The 20,437-nt window shown below is 38.6% G+C and overlaps 1 protein-coding gene across 2 annotated transcripts in view; it reads right to left on the bottom strand.

Annotated features, from left to right (window-relative positions):
- Positions 1-19,722, bottom strand: part of LOC129767690 (uncharacterized) — a 58,702-nt gene extending 38,980 nt beyond the window's left edge. Inside the window, exon 1 of one of the 2 annotated variants that reach the window (XM_055768822.1) lies at positions 19,422-19,722. The gene's annotated coding sequence lies outside the window, so the exon portion shown is untranslated. Of the gene's footprint in view, positions 1-8,966; positions 9,279-19,421 lie in introns of those variants that run through there. The other variant, XM_055768821.1, reaches the window with a different exon arrangement.
- Positions 19,723-20,437: the final 715 nt, after the last annotated feature.

Raw genomic sequence — 20,437 nt, 5'->3', positions numbered from 1 at the left:
AGTTACTCAAAACGAGTCTGACGGCGTGAATTTAGTTTTTCCCTTTTCTTGGGATACTTACCCTAGTTGGCGGCTGTCCAAAATTTTAACGCCCACCAACGGGAGTCTTTTAAATTTACCAACTCCTTCCTTTATCATTTCACACGTCAGACCCGTTTCAGTTATCACCCCCGAGATTTCTACGTCATGGGACGGCACGTAGACACGATACTCTAGGGAGAATCTCTCGTCGATCACAATTGCATTTGCGTGTTTCCGAACACTCACGACAACACGCAGTTTGTTCGGTCTAACCTTAGAGATTTCGACCACGGAGGAATAATATCTTGCCAGATCTTTCGAAACCTGAATGACATTGATGGATTTTCCTTTCGGTTTGGGCCGGAAATAAACAACCCATGGGCCAGCTCCAGGTGAATCTTCTGGATAGACCTTGACACGAGGAGAGGAAGCAACTGAGGGGGAGGTCGAGGTCGATTGTTGAGCGGGAGCGGGATCAGTAGGGCTGGGAGGCAAGTTCGGGAGTTGAGCGGAAACGGGAGCGGGAGAATGAGGGGGTGAAGAGGAAAGGTTTGCAAATTTTCTTGAGGGAGGCTTGTTGAGGTGAGTTAACTCTTCCTGTGAAGAGACATCTTCTGAGGGGGGAACGCGTTTAAGCGACTTCCCAGCACCCGTAGCTGGGGAGGGGGAGACAGTGGATTCGATATCCATGTCAACGCTTTCTTCCCCTTCTGCCATTTAAAATGGCAGATGTACACTTTCTTATAATTTTTGCAATTTTTTTTTTTATAATTAACCTTAACCTAATAACCTTAACCTATTAATTTCAGTATACTTATTATGCACACCAGTGCGGATTATTTATAACGGTGCTGCGTGTTGATCGTTCGGTACAGCTGAACCCGTGTATCGCACCACGCGGTGATGATGTCGAAGATGGTGCTACGGCGATAACACACCAGCACACAGCGCTCGCGTGCAGGGTTTCTTCCTCTCGCTTGTTGTGTCTGCTTCAATGAATTCACAGGGAATCCCGTTAGTGTCCAACACTCACTTCACCAGCCACGAAAATAACGGTATCACTTCAACGATGGACGATAACGATATAAAACCGTCCGGCGGCTTCGAGCTTAGGAAGACGAATGGACTTTGCATACTTCAAATATTCGAAAAATAATTAGACTACTTTTTGGAAAAAGACAATTTTTTTTCTTAATTTTTACAAAAAATTATAATTTAAAAACTATGATACCTACAAAATTCTTGTCAAAGGATGAAATGTAGGAAATTATTGAAATTTTCACGAAAAAATACCAAACATTTTTTGGAAAAAAATTTCGCTGACAAAAAAGTTATTTTAAAAATTTAAATTCATTTTTCTCAAAAACGTTTTTTTTAAATTCTCAAATATATATATATATATATATATATATATATATATATATATATATATATATATATATATATATATATATATATATATTTATGTGAATAGCCCTTACAATTTCCAACAAGTCGTCCATACATCGAAAGGAGGGCACTTCTACAGGGAAAAGGTTTTTCGAACAACAACTTTTTCATGTATTCTTTGAAAAAAATATAACTTATCCTAATTTTGTTTAAAGTCAAGATATACTGTATTCGACAAAGTTTTAGATCTTGTTAAAATATAAACTTTTGTCTAAGACATCAACTTTCCATCTTTCATAGTTTTTGGAATATAAGTCATTTTTGTATGAAGACTCCTGAAAAAAATTATGTTTTGCTCTCAACATTTTTGTGTATAAATTCTCACGTTTGACATGTTCTTGATATGTTTATAAATAGAGAAAAGTTAGCAGAGCATGTAAATTGCGATAATTTATACATAAAAATGTTACGAATTAAATATTAATACTATTTTTTCAAAGAGCAAAAAATTAAAACAATAACTCTTTCCATGTAAATGTGCCCATCGTCCGATGTATGGAAAACTTGTTGGAAATTTTAAGGGCTATTTATATCTTTTTCGTCAGAATTCTAGAAACATATGTTTTCGAGAAAAATGAATTTTAATTTCCAAAATTTTTTTTTAATGAAATTTTTTTCCAAAAATTTTTTTGATAATTTTTAATGAAAACCTAAATAATTTCCTACATTTCATTCTCTGACCAACTTTTGTAGATCTTATAGTTTTTAAGTTAAGATTTACCGAAAAAAAGTTGAAAAAGCTCAAAATAAAAAAAAAAACAACAAAAAAGTCTATCAGACCTACAAAATATTAGTCAAAGAATGGAATGTAGGAAATTATTTTGGTTTTCATTAAAAATTATCAAAGAATTTTTTGGAAGAAATCCATTGAAAAAAAAAAGTTTTTGAAAATTTAAATTCATTTTTCTCGTAAACATATGCTTTTAAAATTCTGAAAAAAATAGATATAAATTGCCCTTAAAATTTCCAATAAATTTTCCATACATCGAACGATGGGCACATTTACATGAAAAAGGTTTTTCGAACAACAACTTTTTCATTTTTTTTCTTTGATAAAATACTATCAATGTTTAATTCGTAACATTTTTATGTACAAATTATCGCAATTTTCATGCTCTGCTAACTTTTCTCTATTTAGAAACATGTCAAACGTGAGAATTTACATTCATTACCTCTCAGGCTAAGTTCAAAAAGGTCGATTTTCGCGCATTTTTAAGTCATTTTGCATCGAAAATAAATCGATTTTCTAGTCGGCTTGTCGGCGAGAAATTCTAGAATAACCAAGAACCCAATAGGTGATCATTTTTTGCTGGGAAGTATGCGTTTGTCGCATGGTTCAGTTTATATTGGGCCGGTTTCGGGCATGCCACGTTGCAAACTTTTAAGTTTGAAGCCTCTTTAAAATAAACAAAGGTAGAACGCATGTAACATTGCATCAGGCGAGAGGTATGAATTATTTGGAGAAGTGACTTTTTTTTAGTTTCTTCCTAGACAGCGACCGGCCAACGTCGTTCGCTGAGGCTGAGACTTAATATACTCGTCGGTTGTTTGGACTTGGTCCAAGGTTCTTTATAACCAAAACCCTAAGTGGATCTTAGCAGCTACGATTCTATTGTGGAGTTCCTTAATTTTTTGATACACAAATAACTGTAGTTTCCGGTACCCCTATGAAAGAACGGTGCAAGGCCCGTATGTTTTCACCGGAAAATCTATGAGGGTGAATCAGCTGAAGATCCGCTCCACGAAGCCGAATCCACAAGGCGCAAAGGAGTTACAGAAACTGCTGTAAAAAATTGGCCACCCTTCGGGATCAGCCGAGAAGCCTAGCAGTCAACTGTTCTGCTGAATTGCTCCTAAGATTAAGCATTTCTGGATAAGTTGGTACTGTGTAGCAAAACAGTTTCCGGGAAGGCTACATATGTTACCACGCAAGTTGACAATAGCGAGAAATGTACATTAAGTTGACAATTCAACCGAAGCCTAAAACAACAAACTGTGGCCAGAATTCGGATGTAAGCTATAGGACCAGGTTCTGATGAAATGGATGGATTTGTCTTATCGAAAATAAAATTTATGGGACAATTTTTACAAAACTCCTGCAAGCCTTTCTGCCAGCCTTTCTGTGACGAAAAAAAAACTATGATTCCGGAAGTATACTGAAAAAGGTGCGTCGTTTTGTGAAACTTCTGAAAAACGTTTTTGACGATTTTATTTCCCTTGTTAGATTTGTGCCACTGCGTCCATTAGTTTGAACTTCCCCTCTCTACTACGCTTCAAGCTTATCTACTGCTTATTGGTGAAGAAATAGATTGGAAGCTATAGCAAGATAGGTTCCAATCAGGAAGAATCTGTTTGATGCAAGGATTAATTGGCAACATAAACCTAAACTTCCTTGGGCTCCAGAATAGCCTTATTAAGATGTTGACGTCTGCCTCTTGTTAGAGCTCCAAAATTGCAGAGCAAATGTTCCGAGCTTTCTCTTTCGGCATTACAAAAGTGACAAATATAATTTCGTACTAAACTTATGTTTTTAAGGTGGAATTAGCTAGGACAGTGTTCTGTTAAAAGGTCAGTGAATGTTCTGAGGTCTTTCTTATCAAGACCTTAGTTGCTGATTGATTTTGATACTCGGCGTGATAATTTTTTTCTTGAGTGGTTAAGTTGTACAGCCATCCAATTGGCCATTACTTCCCAGTGTTATTGGTATGGTCAAAATTTTATATACAGTAGAATCCGTTTAAATTGATCAACCGCTTATTATGGCGTAATTATACAACGAAGTTTGGTTTCATTTAGTATTCTTTGTAAAAATGTCGGATATAATAACTTCCTTTATAGCGGCACGTTGCCTATTATGATCCATTTTTAATAAATTATGTCCGGTTATAATATCCGACATTTTTTGCACAAAACGCTTTGTATGACGTTCGCTTATTATGACTCGTTTGTCAATTCCCTTCGATGTCATTATAAACGGCAGTGGAAACCGTTTCAAAATCATAGAGATACAATTGGGACGATTTGAGAAAATCACTTTTAAAATGACACTTGTGACTAGAGATGAAACGGATATCCGGTATCCGGCCTATCCGGCCAATATTTCCTATCCGGCCGGATACCGGATATTTGAAAAAAATCAATAATTGATCGTTAACACAAGATATATTTTTTTCAAAATTTAATGAATATTAACTCGTAACATTAATTATTTAACACTATTACTTTTTTTATTTTTTTAACCGACCGATTACGCTTTGCTTGGTACACCAGGCCAGTTTCAGAGAACAGTCTCTCTTTGTAAACACTACTGTAATAAGCGGAAAGGTAAACTTTAGCATACTTTGCCAATTGGGGTACTACTTAGAGTTTAATGACTACCAAACGAAAGGAATGTTATTGCGGTCCATTCGAAATGTTTTCCCATAACAGTCGATTTCGTTAGCAATGATTTTTTTTTTCCTTTTCGAGACGATAACTATCATATTCATTTACCACTTAGCTGAAACAGTCTCAAAAGGTGTCGTGAAATTCGCGTATCAGATTTAATTCAGTTTTGTCTTTTTTGCTTCGTTTAATTTGATTTGTGTTGAAGTCAGTCTCTCAGATTGTCATGCCTGAAGACAGTTCCATGTTTTTTTAATCTTTAAGGAATTAATTGATTGTTGTTCTTTGCTTATTTAACACATTAAGAACCGCACGTTTTGGGGCAAACTTAAACGCTTCATTTGTTCGGATTCCACGAATGAGATCGTTTCCTTCGATGTGGATGAGACGAAGACGAGCCATCGGTAGACCTTGTTAGATTCTTGGGAAACCAAGGATTTAACCTTCAAGTGTAGAAGAAACGGGTTATTTCGTGATCCATCCGTAACAGACGTAACGTGAAACACGAGAAATCTCGTGAGCGGTCCGCAATGTGTTAAAATCGTAGTACTTACTCTAACTCGACTAGTATTAAAATTATTTCAATGTATCCACCAAAATTTCATCAAATTTTCATTAAGGATTTTCAAATTCTTGACAGAAGAAATGTGTTCAATACTCCTTGCAGAAAACTTGATACTCTATTAACCCTTTGCGGTCGTAAAGGCTGTGTCACATCAAATTGCATCACGGAAAAAACGCTGTAGAAATTCGCCCAGTAGACCGATCCTTTTGAAAATTTTAGACAGTAAAATAAAAACTATTGAACAACTTTTGGCATTTTCTTTTTATTCATACTTCGAGCCCAAGCCCGTATGCTCGCACCTTCCTCTTTACCCCGTCCATAAGGTTCTGTACAACGTCAGGTTGTAGTTTTTTTTGAGCAGAAATCCATTTTCTCTTGAAGTCCGCCTCCGATTTGACAACTTTTGGGTTCTTCCGGAGGGCCTGCTTCATAATCGACCAATATTTCTCTATTGGGCGAAGCTCCGGCGCGTTGGGCGGGTTCATTTCCTTTGGCACGAAGGTGACCCCGTTGGCTTCGTACCACTCCAGCACGTCCTTTGAATAATGGCACGAAGCGAGATCCGGCCAGAAGATGGTCGGGCCCTCGTGCTGCTTCAATAGTGGTTATAAGCGCTTCTGTAGGCACTCCTTAAGGTAAACCTGCCCGTTTACCGTGCCGGTCATCACGAAGGGGGCGCTCCGCTTTCCGCAAGAGCAAATCGCTTGCCACACCATGTACTTTTTTGGCAAACTTGGATAGTTTCTGCTTGCGAATCTCCTCCGGAACGCTGAATTTGTCCTCTGCGGAGAAGAACAACAGGCCCGGTAGCTGACGAAAGTCCGCTTTGACGTAGGTTTCGTCGTCCATTACCAGGCAATGCGGCTTTGTCAGCATTTCGGTGTACAGCTTCCGGGCTCGCGTCTTCCCCACCATGTTTTGCCTTTCGTCGCAGTTAGGAGCCTTCTGAACCTTGTATGTACGCAGGCCCTCCCGCTGCTCGGTCCGCTGGACGAATGAACTTGACAAATTCAGCTTATTAGCGACATCCAGGACCGAACTTCTCGGATCACGTCTAAACTGCTTAACTACGCGCTTGTGATCTTTTTCACTGACGGAGCATCCATTTTTGCCGTTCTTCACCTTCCGGTCGATGGTTAGGTTCTCGAAGTATCGTTTTAGTACTCTGCTGACCGTGGATTGGATGATTCCCAGCATCTTACCGATGTCCCGATGTGACAACTCCGGATTCTCGAAATGAGTGCACAGAATTAATTCACGACGCTCTTTTTCGTTCGACGACATTTTTCCAAATTTACGAAAAATTGACAGTGAAGCATGGCCAACGTGATCTATACACTCTTATCTGATTATAAGCGAAAGCTGAAGATATAATTCCTAAAAATTAAATTTCTACAGCGTTTTTTCCGTGATGCAATTTGATGTGACACACCCTTTATTAAATTTTTCTCTGGGTGTCGTACTGATCGGAATTAATTTCCCCTGGAAGAGCATATATCACTGCATGTATTTTGTAAGATTATGAAAGCTGAATAAGATCTGTTTATTTATTGTGATTTTTAAATATGCATTCACTAAAGAATGTTGTTTTTATATAACAAATATATTTTATAATTATCCTTCGTGTATATCACACGAAAATAAACTCAAGTATTACGAACGTCTGAAAGTCTCTCGAATAAGGGCAATTAACTTGCAAGACATTCCACCAACTTTCGTACACATTACGCACACTCCTCCCCTATTCATATAGTATTTTATAATAAAATTTTGATTACTAACGTAGACGGTGCCGCCTCGTTTCATCCCTTTTTACTATAATTGTTGCATCCGATGTATCGTAGCTATTCAGCATCGTGCCTATCATCTTATGTTTCCTCGCTAATTATACTGAGTATCCATTATTCATGGAAGCACCATATTAACTCGTGAACAGGTTCACCAGACATTAAGATTCGTTCAGAAAAAGTCTAAATTGATACATAGTTGAATAAAGTATAAGATTAGTATGATTCCTTGCTGTGGTGGCTGAGAGCAGTCAAACGATCGCAAAGAGTTAAGGGATGTTCATTCTATACAGAATGCAAATATGTGTTTATTTCTCCCTAAAATCTTTTATTAGCTTCATGCAAACATGTAGTTTCTCCCAGTTTCGTCTTCGCAAAAATCCGGTATCCGGCTAAACTACTATTCGTTTCATCACCACTTGTGACCTTTTGGCTGTTATGATAAGCAGCCATCGAATTAGAAGAATCTTCTTTTGTTCAATTCAGCTCTGAATAGCAATGTTGACCTCACTCTGCAAATGATAATCGTTGTTGTCTCCCTGCAAAAGAAAACATTGAGTTCAAGCCTCACATGTTTGTCCGTTGCCAACTGATACCTTGAATATATTATCGTTGTTATTTCTCTGAATTACAAAATTTCAGAAAAATCGGAAGAAACATGTCACTGAAAGTATTGTTCAGAGTTTGCCACTACTTCTCTCCATCTTTCTGACTGTGTTAGATATTCACGTCAGTAAACGACTTCCTTTTTCCCATCAAAATCGTAATTGTGGAAGTTCCAAATCAGTTTCTGCATGTTGTTTCCGAAAGACCATGGGCTCCCTATGTCTGACGAAGAAATCTGTGTAATCCTTCAAATTTCCTTCGAACCAAGCAGCGCAAAAAAGTTCCCATCAAATGATCTTCTTTTGGCACAACACTCGTCATGTTAAACACTACAGGAGTCATGAAATTCTTATAACATCCTTTGCTGGGAAACAACGACCATCTATTCGAGGTACAAAAATGAAAATTTACAGTTCACCTCTGGAATACAATGAATGTTCATCATTTAACTCAATGTTATTTCCATTCCAACAGCACCTTTGAATTGGTATCTTTATGTGATCTAAACAATATTGCAACTGAATTCGCTAAACTTCATTTCAACTATTTTTCACTAAACACATAGGAAACGTTTGTGTGTCTTGGCGGGTTCATTTTCTACGAAGCTGGATGAATCTTTATTTCTTTATTTTTATTCCAGTTGGTGTTGTGTCTAGGATGCGTTGTACTCCCCATCAATTGATAATCGGTTAAATAACTGAATGATTGCGGAACCCTGAGAAGGGCCTTCCCTTCGTATGTTATTCCGCAATCTGCATTGCAAAAAGCAACTCGTTCAATTCATTTACAGAAGGTGTATAACTAAAACAACAAACTAGATAACACACCACACAAAACTGCACCTCACAGAGCGACGTTGAGTGCATTAAAATGCCACCCTTTGTTGATCACATCACAGATTCTTCCGTTATTGACACTTTATACACGAACGAAACGATTTAAACTCGAAAAGGTATTTATTATCGCTTTATTGGACAGCCAGTGAACGACCCTCACCCTTCAGGCTGATGGTATTAATCGAAAACGAAAACGAAATGCGTATTGCGCGGCGAATTGGTTTCGCCATTTGAATGAATTAGTAACAGCAGAATTTCGGTTGTCCATCCTAGATTTTGGCAACCGTTCCGCTTTTCCTTTATAGGGGATCTATTTACCTTAAGTTCGTTCAACTCGCACCACCTTAACCTATCTTCCACGAGACCGACCTGTGTCACTTACGGTCTAAAAAGCTGACACTATTTTTATTTCCTTGGCATCCAAGTTTACTTGGCGATTCGTGTCTCGACTTTTGTTTTCCTATCTCGCTCGCCGCGATGAGCTATGAGTTAGTAGTGTATCATTATTGTGATTTTTTTTTCCACTTTACACACTGTCCGACCGACTGTTGATACTCGCGATTACTAACCGCCCGCGCTTTCAAATACCCCTTCGAAGAACGAGAACCATCGCGCCGAGTGCTCGTTTGTGATTGACCAACGAGGCGAACGTGCGCAGCTAGTTTACACGATGTGGTCCCGAACGGTACGGCCCGTAGATCCTTCGGCCGGTCAGAAGTGGTGAAGCGTAGGGCGGTAGGTCGGAGGTTCGGCACCCCGTCAGGACTGGGCTGGTAACGATTCGATTAGCACCACCCTCACTGACTCGGTGACACATTCACACGCTCAGCTGTTTCTCCAACAGACAAACACCAATGCACGCCTGCTGATAAGGGGGCAATGATTCACCTAAGTCACTTACGATAAGAGAAATAAATTTAAACTCGTCGATAAAATAAAATAAATTATGTCAGATCAACAACGAGCTCTATGTTTCCGAAACTGTCGCCACGTGCCCAGCAGCAACTGCTTGGTTAAAGTTGCACCTCATAGAACGCTTGCTTTGAACGTTGAGTCGGTTGCTGATTGACAGTTCGAGAGATAGGAGAGGGACCGAATCGGTGAACCGCGACGTTAGAAATATATTACGCACTCGCGGCAAACCTGTTATGGTAATCGATTTAGCGAAAAGAGTATCAGGGAGAAGAAGGAAGTGAAATATTGTAAATCACACACGTGAATGTTTCCTCAAGGTTTCCCAGCCTCGATACTATGGATTGTTATGTAATATTTAGCCACAGGTACCTAGTGACACACATAAGAGCTCCGTTCTATTATGCTGCTTCCTTAGAGACCGGAAATTGGCAGCCGAGAGAGCACTTACTAAAATCAACTGGCGCCTCGAGAGTTGCGGGTTGAAAATACAACAATGTAACTAAAATCCAGTCTATTTTTCTATTTTTTATTTACATATATTGCCCTTGAAGGTCGCTTGTCGCCCTCCGGTTGGTGCAAAGTTCGTGATAGATTGTCTCAGCTGAAAACTGGTTCTCCAAGCTCAGTCCAGCTTGTCGACCCTTGAATCTTGAAATGTAAATCAGCAGTAACGTATTACAACTCGTTTCACGGGGAAAAAAGTCTTGCGATCATAGGAAAAATTGGCACGTTCAGTTTAATCTCGTTTACTACTCGTTAATCGCAATTCGATTTGTGTTTTTGCAATTGTGATTTGATAGTGATAAGTTGAAATATACCTGCGATGTGACCAATCGCAGTATAATAATTGATGGTGTGAATAATCCTCCCCCCCTTTGAATAATTTCGCAATTATCCCTGAAAAACAAATGAAACATAAACTAAATGCAATATTATCGTATTAAAATGATTTTTTTTTTGCACAAAAATTTTTTTCTTTGAGATGACACTAGATCTCGACGTTTGATGCTATTTTAAGACATTTGGCATCAAAAAAAAAAAAATTACAGTGCAAGTCGGACTACACACACATCAATATTGTTGATGTTTATTTGGCTTTACAAGGCCATTAAGTTGGCTTATAAATAGTATCAAATTATGTAAATCTTCATTCAGAATTACTTGATAGAACAAATTGTTGTCAGATAATACAATAGAGATCGTTCCTGAGAATTTCCTGCTATTTTTAATGAACGAAGCTAAGTTTATTCTATTTGTCTGATTGGAAAGACATCCTTTTCCTTAGAACAAATTTTAAAAATATAAATTGCCAACCAGGACGCCATTCCGAATGCATTTCTTATGTACAAGTTTTAATTGCTATATAATTATATTACAAATAGCCGTGCGAGATAGCTGCTGCTTGATAACGCATATAACCGGAGTTCGAATCCCATTGAAGTAAATTTTCTTAACCATCACCGCAACTCAAATATTTATACTCCCTCCCACAAAAAGACAATTGCATAATTCCTATTTTTAGAAACATAAATGTTGTCATATATACAAATGTATAAAAATAATTACAACCTCACGAACATTTTCCGCCATTGGTGTTTTTGTTTGCCTGTAGTATATCGTATATACGTGTGGCAATAGTCGTACTAGATGCATGTATAAGTCGTTTACTCATCCAAACTATTTCGCAAACAATTTAATGTATATATTTCACCTCCACTTTTGCTTATATATACCCGTTAGGCACCTCATATACCACCCAAAAATATGGGATATATGATGCTGTATTGTGTACAAGCGATTCACCTTACTTATCTACTTATTCAGGACTGCGAAGTCTCTGTCACATTGCAGGAAAGAATGTCCTCTAATCGAGAAACATTGGTCAATGGATCAACAAATGCCCAGGCAGACCAAGGCCTGAATATATATTGTATCAAAAACGAGCACACTTCATTTGGAACCATGTAGCTGACCCCTATCGTGTATCGTGTTTGAGTCGCAAACTGATTCAGAATACATTCCGATTGAGTTGAGTTGCGCATTCATCGTACGGTGTCGGATGTAAACAATCACCCTTATTCCGGAACACGATCGGGTTTGAAATTAGCACGAAGTTGCATTCTGTAACCCGAACGAGATCGAGTTGTAAAACCCATCCGATATTCAAACATTCTAGAATTCATCCGAGATATAAACCTAATCACCATATGTAAAAGTGAATCCATTAGTGGTTTCATATTATTGATAAAATTTTAGCGGAAATACTTGAAAAATTATAAAAAAGTGTCCAAAGTATTTGAATAACACCAAGTAATAATTTTCATTCATATTCCAACAATTTAAAACTGCATTGAGGCATGTTAATGTGATAGAGAGTAAATAGCTGCACAAATACGAACGAATTATTTTGACATTTATTTGGATCAAGACAATACTACCACTTTTGCATATCTCGAATGGGTTTGAATCTCGGACGGATTTTAGAAGTCGCAGAAGTCGATCTCGTTCGGGTTGCAGATGAAAAGTCGATCTCGATCGGATTGCGAAATCTCCAAACTCGTTCCGGAATAGAGGTGGATTGATGAAATTTTATACCTATTGCAGTGCTGTCCGTGGTGATGATTGGAAACATGGACTTATGGGATTTCTCAAACAAACGAATATTTGCCACCTTAATTCAAGGGATTTGTATAATAAACTTATTCTGAAATTTTGATAGTAGATGTAGGTAGCCACAAGGACTCAAAAACAGCAAAAAAAATTTTTTTATAAAAGAAGCCTTTTTTCACAAACGATTCAATTGTGCTTTGGTGCTACTTTACTTGTTCCCTTCATTGAAGAGACTTGAGAAACAAAAATTGTACCTATCAAATCATATAAGTCAACTCTCCCTAACTCGATATCCAAGGGACCAGAGAGTTAGGAAGGTATTGAGTTATGGAGAGAAGAATGCTTGTAGAATCAATCAAAGGTATCATGAAATTAATCGAGTTAGGGAAAATATCGAGATACCGGACACCGAGTAAGGGAGAGTTGGCTGTATTCCTGTTAGACGTAGTCCTATGTCAAAATGCTTTCCCTATGTCTCAGTGTGGGCCCGGCTAGCGATGGATAGTAGGGGGAAGAAACAGTCTTCCTGCATATTGTGGTATTGTTTAAAGGCTTGTGTGAAAAGAGGGAACTATCTACCACTGTCTACCACTACCGTTACTGTCTCTTTTCGTAATCTACGAGGTGATGGTATGGGCAATTGACCGCGTACCGACCTGTGGTATCACACCGAAGCGCCCTAATGATTTCGAGGCAGCTTATGATGTTGTACTATTAGCACAACTGCACATTGTTATAAAAAGTAAACCTAATGGAAATTTTGCCACGCATCAAATGCTGAATTTCCAATACTTATATGAGGTGTGTAAATTGAAATTAGCCGGTTTTTTGATAGAGAAAACACATAATTTTCAGGAGAACCCCAAAATATTCCCAGTTTGATTCTACACATCCACCTTTGCCGAATTGTGGATTCCTTCCAATATTTTTTCTGTTTCCACGGAAACTATTCGCCGACCCATTTTACACATCTTTATATTCGGCAAAGTGCTGCTCTGCAATAGGGTGATAATCTGAAGAGGACAAGTCTGGAGAATACGGCGAGCGCGAATACGTTTCACAGTTGAGGATTTATTGCGATGCCGATGTTAATGGAAATCACAGAACGTGAGTGATGGTCACAGCAGAACCTTACAGCCGAGGCAATATCAGGGGCCCTCGATGGTGAAATCTCAACAACGGTATAAATGAAGTCGATAGAAATCCGAACTGGATCCAAATCAAGGCTGGGAAGGGCCACCCCATTCATCATACTCCCCAAGCATAGCTTCTTCAGATTACGAATTATCGCGTACGATGCAGTCAGATCTTATGAGGGATTTCATCAGACATAAAATGCCTAAATGATGAGTTGTAGCTGCATATTTATAGTCACAAAAAAGGTGAACCCATACTCATACAGCGCCCAAGATCGAAGTCGATACGTATTATCAAGCAAAAGTTGCTGAAAATATTTTATCTTCCTTTGCACCAGAATCAAAAATCCATATATACGAAGATTTCAATCAACGAAATGCGGACTTTATCACTGATTTTGACAATGAATTTATCTTGCTTCCAGTTGCTGGTGATAATCAAGGCGCCTAGAAGTATATCCTAAGGTGAGGCCGTTTCGTCACTAAGTTGGTTAGGGGAGCGGTATATGAAAACAGTACGGAAGAAAGCAGAAGGGGAATTATTTGCCTGTAATGTGAAAGAGATAGACTTGTGTTTATAAACAAAACACAGTACACTTCCAAGATGGCTGAAGAGTGCTTTTAACAAGTTAGCCCACTTTAGGATATACTTCTAGGCGCCTTGGGTGATAATAAGACTCTGCAATTCATTTTTGATAAAATAGCCGGTCTTGGGTTGAATCAAATAAATAATGTTCATAATCGACAGAAATGCTTCTTGAATTTCTTGTTGACAAATATGACCGAAGATTTTTGTGTGACTGAATCATTAACTCCGCTTTGAAGCGGAGTTAATGATTCAATGAAGCAATGATGCTTTCCACAAAGCCACACCCAAAAACCATTCGATTATGAATTCGAGGAAGTCTCTGATTACACTAAAGCAAATTACCAATCAATTAGGTGTAAGCTTAATTATATCAATTGGCAGGATTTTTTTAGAAGTGTGGAAAACATTGAAGTAGCAGTGATGACTTTTTACTCGATGATCAATGAAATTATAGAGGAGGAGATACCAAAAAAACGGAAAAGGAGAAATATAAACACAAAAAAACCAAAAAAACAAAATATCCGATTTGGTTCAATCAAAACATCTTCTTCTTCTTCTTCAATGGCACTAACGTTCCTAGAGGAACTTCGCCGTCTCAACGTAGTATTACTTGCGTCATTTTTATTAGTACTTAGTTGAGATTTCTATGCCAAATAACACACCTTGAATGCATTCTGAGTGGCAAGCTCTAGAATACGCGTGATCACAGTGCAAGTCGGAGGAAATTTCTTTGACGAAAAATTCCCCCGACCAGAACGGGAATTGAACCCGAACCCCCGGCATGTTAGTTATGACGCTAACCACTCGGCCACGGGAGCACATAAACATAAAGAATCTGAAAAATAAAAAACAGAAGGCACATAAAATTTAAAACAAATACAAATCTGACGCTAATCTCGAAAAATATTTGAACATTTGCGAACAGCTCAAATCAATTGTTAAAAGCGCTTTCGAAGATTACAACTTAAATACAGAGTCGGACATAAGGTCTAACCCGAAAAGTTTATTTAATTACATAAAAAGCAATGGTTTTCCATCACGTATGCACCTTGACGATACCGTGGGGAATGACCAAGAAAAAAATTCCAACCTATTTACTTGCAACATTTTTTTAAGAAGTTTATATTGTAACAGTTGAGGAGGATCGAGATCGTGACTTCTTTGCATTTCTTTCAGAATTTCCATGTGATGTTGGAGTCAGAAAACTAACTTACATTGAAACTTTTAACGCATTAAATAAGCTTGATGTCTCGAAAGGGCCAGGTCCTGACGGAATTCCACATGCATCTGAATTAACTTATCCACTGTTATGGCTTTTCAATAAGTCATTGGAATCAGAAAGATTCCCAAAAATATTAAAAAAAACTCTTTTCTTGTACCAATATTCAAATCCGGTAATAGATCCGATGTAAGAAATTATCGTGGAGTAGCAATTATTTCTTGCATTCCAAAACTCTTTGAAGCCATAATAAACCAAAAACTTTTTCAACAACTAAAGACACGAATTACGAATAAGCAACACGGTTTCTTCAAAGGACGATCAATTTGCGAAACTAACCTTCGTTGATCATTATAATACAATCATCCATAGAGCAAATAATATGTTGAGCTTCATCAAACGCTTTAGTTACCATTTCCACGATCCGTACACAATAAAGACTTTGTATATTACATATGTCAGATCAATTCTCGAATACTGTAGTATTGTATGGTCCCCCTATATAACTTCACACGAAGACAGAATTGAATCTGTACAAAAACAATTTTTATTATTTGCACTTCGTAAACTAGGCTGGTCTTCATATCATTTCCCTTCATATGAAGCACGCTGTAAAGGGTGTGTCACATCAAATTGCATCACGGAAAAAACGCTGTAGAAATTTAATTTTTAGGAATTATATCTTCAGCTTTCGCTTATAATCAGATAAGAGTGTATAGATCACGTTGGCCATGCTTCACTGTCAATTTTTCGTAAATTTGGAAAAATGTCGTCGAACGAAAAAGAGCGTCGTGAATTAATCCTGCGCACTCATTTCGAGAATCCGGAGTTGTCACATCGGGACATCGGTAAGATGCTGGGAATCGTCCAATCCACGGTCAGCAGAGTACTAAAACGATACTTCGAGAACCTAACCATCGACCGGAAGGTGAAGAACGGCAAAAATGGATGCTCCGTCAGTGAAAAAGATCACAAGCGCGTAGTTAAGCAGTTTAGACGTGATCCGAGAAGTTCGGTCCGGGATGTCGCCAATAAGCTGAATTTGTCAAGTTCATTCGTCCAGCGGACCAAGCAGCGGGAGGGCCTGCGTACATACAAGGTTCAGAAGGCTCCTAACCGCGACGAAAGGCAAAACATGGTGGGGAAGACGCTAGCCTCGAAGCTGTACACCGAAATGCTGACGAAGCCGCATTGCCTGGTAATGGACGGCGAAACCTACGTCAAAGCGGACTTTCGTCAGCTGTTCTTCTCCGCAGAGGACAAATTCAGCGTTCCGGAGGAGATTCTCATACAGAAACTATCCAAGTTTGCCAAAAAGTACATGGTGTGGCAAGCGATCTGCTCTTGCGGAAAGCGGAGCGCCCCCTTCGTGATGACCGGCACGGTAAACGGGCAGGTTTACCTTAAGGAGTGCCTACAGAAGCGCTTACTACCACTATTGAAGCAGCACGAGGGCCCGACCATCTTCTGGCCGGATCTCGCTTCGTGCCACTATTCAAAGGACGTGTTGGAGTGGTACGAAGCCAACGGGGTCACCTTCGTGCCAAAGGATATGAACCCGCCCAACGCGCCGGAGCTTCGCCCAATAGAGAAATATTGGGCGATTATGAAGCAGGTCCTCCGGAAGAACCCAAAAGTTGTCAAATCGGCGGCGGACTTCAAGAGAAAATGGATTTCTGTTCAAAAAAAACTACAACCTGACGTTGTACAGAACCTTATGGACGGGGTAAAGAGGAAGGTGCGAGCATACGGGCTTGGGCTCGAAGTATGAATAAAAAGAAAATGCCAAAAGTTGTTTGATAGTTTTTATTTTACTGTCTAAAATTTTCAAAAGGATCGGTCTACTGGGCGAATTTCTACAGCGTTTTTTCCGTGATGCAATTTGATGTGACACACCCTTTATGCTAATCAATATTGAAAGCCTAAAAGAACGTCGGAACTCTGCCATGATTCTATTTATCATTGATAAACGAGTGGACTCAGAAGAAATATTAGGAAACCTAAATTTTTACGCACCGATTAGACACCTGAGAAACCCTAACATTTTCTACATAGATTACCGAAGAATGAATTATGCCAGATATAGTCCTATTAATCGTATGATGAGTTTCTGTAACGAACACACTGAAATAATTGATGTAACCATGTCAAGGTCAATGCTTAAAGACTATCTGAATAGAATAATATTTAGTTAAATTTCACTGTAATATTTGGGCAGCATATTTAGTCTACGCTGGTTTGACGAAATATATATATTTTTTTTGATTATGTCACTTGTTATAATCTTGTTAAATTATAATAATAATTATATAAAATTAAACGGATAAATTATCCAGCAGGCTCTCTTTATTTTTTTTCAGTTTTAGGTAAGTAGTTTTAATTAGTATTAAGAATGTATCGGTCTACAATTCTGATTGACGACAATAAATAAAAAGTTTTCCTGGAACTAAGTCGGGCTTATCAGCTGAACCGACCGAACCATACGCAGGAGCGATTGTCAGACCGTTTAAAATCAGGAATAAGGCGGTGGGTACCACCTAGCCATTGACATAATGATGTGTGGTTTACACCAAGGCAAACATGGAGAACATCCCAATGTTATCAACATGTTTGTGTTCGAATTTCCATGGGCAATGCAGAAAACTGACCGGATGTAATCCAAGATAATACAAGTACAAAAGTACATACCAAAAACTCCGAAGGTTAAGTTATCAGACAACCCCTGTTTGAGTGCTTTTCTGATCTGTCCAAATGCTTCGAAACACGTTTGATGGCTCTTAGAAAGACAGGTTAGGATTCTTCGTGCAGTTCCATTTTTGGGGAAGTAAAAGCGCAAAATATTGAAAAATTGATTCTTTTTTGACATGTTTCCTCATTCTTCTGTCGATAGCGACAATTATCGCTCAAAACGAATATCATGCCAATTAGAGATCAATTGTTTCCCGGTGCAGAAATAGGTAGCAATTTAGCCCCTGTAATTGTTTCTGACTGGCAAAGTTATAACACGCGATTCTTGCCAATTGTATAACACATTGAAAAAATTAAAAGGCAGAGATGAAAGCATACGTCAACACGGCGGAGACAAAGAAGTCGGTGGATAATTACTGCTTCTGCTGTTGTTGCGCTATGCATATATAGTTATCGATTTCAAACTTATAATTATATTTTCGCCATCCCGCGCTGGCTAGGTCCTCAAAAAATCAGGTTTGGGCCGGACATGCATTGCGCAGGAGCCGATTACACTTTTTCCTACCGCCCGGTCTGTTTCGAAGGACGTCAAACATTACGAAATGAAAGAACGCAAAAAATGCTACAAAAGTTTACATCAGTTTAGTTCAGTAGAAAAAATGTGTAAAAACAAACCCAGACACGTGCGGCGTTTTTGATGACGGCGGCCGCTAGTGGTTGGACTCACGCAGTACGCACGTGGTTTCACACGTTCACTTAGCGTAGCTCAGTTTACAGTGAGTGACGCGTATTTGCTGTGCACTACTGAGAGGGTATAGTGTCACATACATACGTGATGGTTAGTATGTTACTTCTCATTACCACCAGAGTAGGCTAAGCGCCAAAAGGTCCCATAGCTAGCTTAGCGATGGGTATTAGACTTCGGTCGGACATAGAGATGCGCAAAATAACTCAGAATGGGATTGTGTCTGAGTTATTTCATTTTCAAAATATTCCATAGCTGAAAATCTACTCATTTTTCTAATTTCAAGGTTTCTCTTAAAATTTTGTATGTAGTTAGGATATTACGTTTATCCTATTGTGTAAAATTAGCATTATGACCTATTTTTTTTCAGGCGGGAAATATTCAAACAACCAAAATACCGTTGTTTTATAGTTATAGAACCAGGAAAACTATCACTCCCTACCCAAATAAACATTAATTTCACATGAATTAACAGTTTTTTTTTAATTGCGGTGAATCCTGCATCTTGTAAATTGTAAATTATATTTCAGTTGAAATATCATTTATGGAAATCGTGATCGGAATAGTTTTTCATCATAACCATAACTATTATTACGTATTCGAGCATCCCTAAAACACGCAAACCTATGTTCACGCGCAATCCACACTAGAGACCGAACGAAACGAGAAGTGGCATAAAACAAGAATAGAGGATTATTAAAAATAGCATACACTATCTCGCGCGCCGCCCGTTTTTCGTGTACCAATCCCAACAAAAGCGTCAAACTTCGAACGACAGAAACAGCCGAAACACAATACCAGTTTGGCATAGGGGAAGGTTCACAAGCGTTCAGAGCTGACCACTATATGCATGTGTTTCAAAACTATTTACCTCAAGTTTAAACATTCGTATTTCACTTTTGTTTTTTCTCTACCTCCGGTAGGCAACAACCAATTTGCACGCTTTTCCTGACAAAAATGTCCAAAAAGTGACAATTGGTCACGGCACGACAGTATTCACATACGCGACTACCACGCGTATAAGCGAAACACGTGCGCCACTTTACCCGCGCGAATTTTATCCGATGCACCACACCGTCCAATTGGATTATGTACATAAGCTCACGCGAAAATTTGCGCCACTGCGATACGCGCGGTACAAGGCTGCGAAAACTGCAAACACCGAGAGATGGACCAATCGCGACGGACAAAACAGCGCCACAGAGGGTGTGAGCATCCGCGCGAGTCGAATCAGCGGGAGCAACTGATTGTACGATTTTTTGGTCAACAAAAGGAGACACAAATCGAACAATGTGCGTTAGACAATCTATGAACCAGAGCGAACCCCAGAAGAGATTTTTGTGTTTTTTTTTCGTGTGTTGTCATAACAAAGAGCCATCCAGTTGCGCGTTGTGTTTGTTGATTTTCTGTCGTATACCGGTGTATGTGATTAGGGGGTTTCGACCTATTTATGTGAAACACAGCCGTGTGGGTACCATGTGGTAGTAGCTTAAAGTACGACGCTTGTTAACACGGTCAATCAGCTTTTAACAGATTCCGTGCCTATCAAATCAGACAAAAGCTGAATATTGTTCTCAATTATACGATCGTATATTATGAGGCGAATTGAAACAAGTTTATTTAGTTTAACTGTAAATATTCTCACTGAATTAAAAGAAAACTAGAAGTGGGTTATATCTTTGATATAACCGCAAAGTGAACGTAGGACTAAGTAACAAGCATATAAATCTTAGGCATTTCATCTTTCGAATAAAGTGATTATTATACCACTTCGTTTAGCCGGAAAAGAATGATTAACGCTCAAAGAGGGAATCGATTCCTCCTCGGAAATACCCAATAACTCCCGATAACGACGATCAATTGCAGCATTCGTAAACAAACATTGAT

This window comes from Toxorhynchites rutilus, chromosome 2 (genome assembly GCF_029784135.1).
Source record: "Toxorhynchites rutilus septentrionalis strain SRP chromosome 2, ASM2978413v1, whole genome shotgun sequence".
Lineage (NCBI taxonomy): Eukaryota > Metazoa > Arthropoda > Insecta > Diptera > Culicidae > Toxorhynchites > Toxorhynchites rutilus.
The sequence above is the reverse complement of the archived record's forward strand: the minus strand, read 5'-3'. Positions and strand labels throughout refer to the sequence as shown.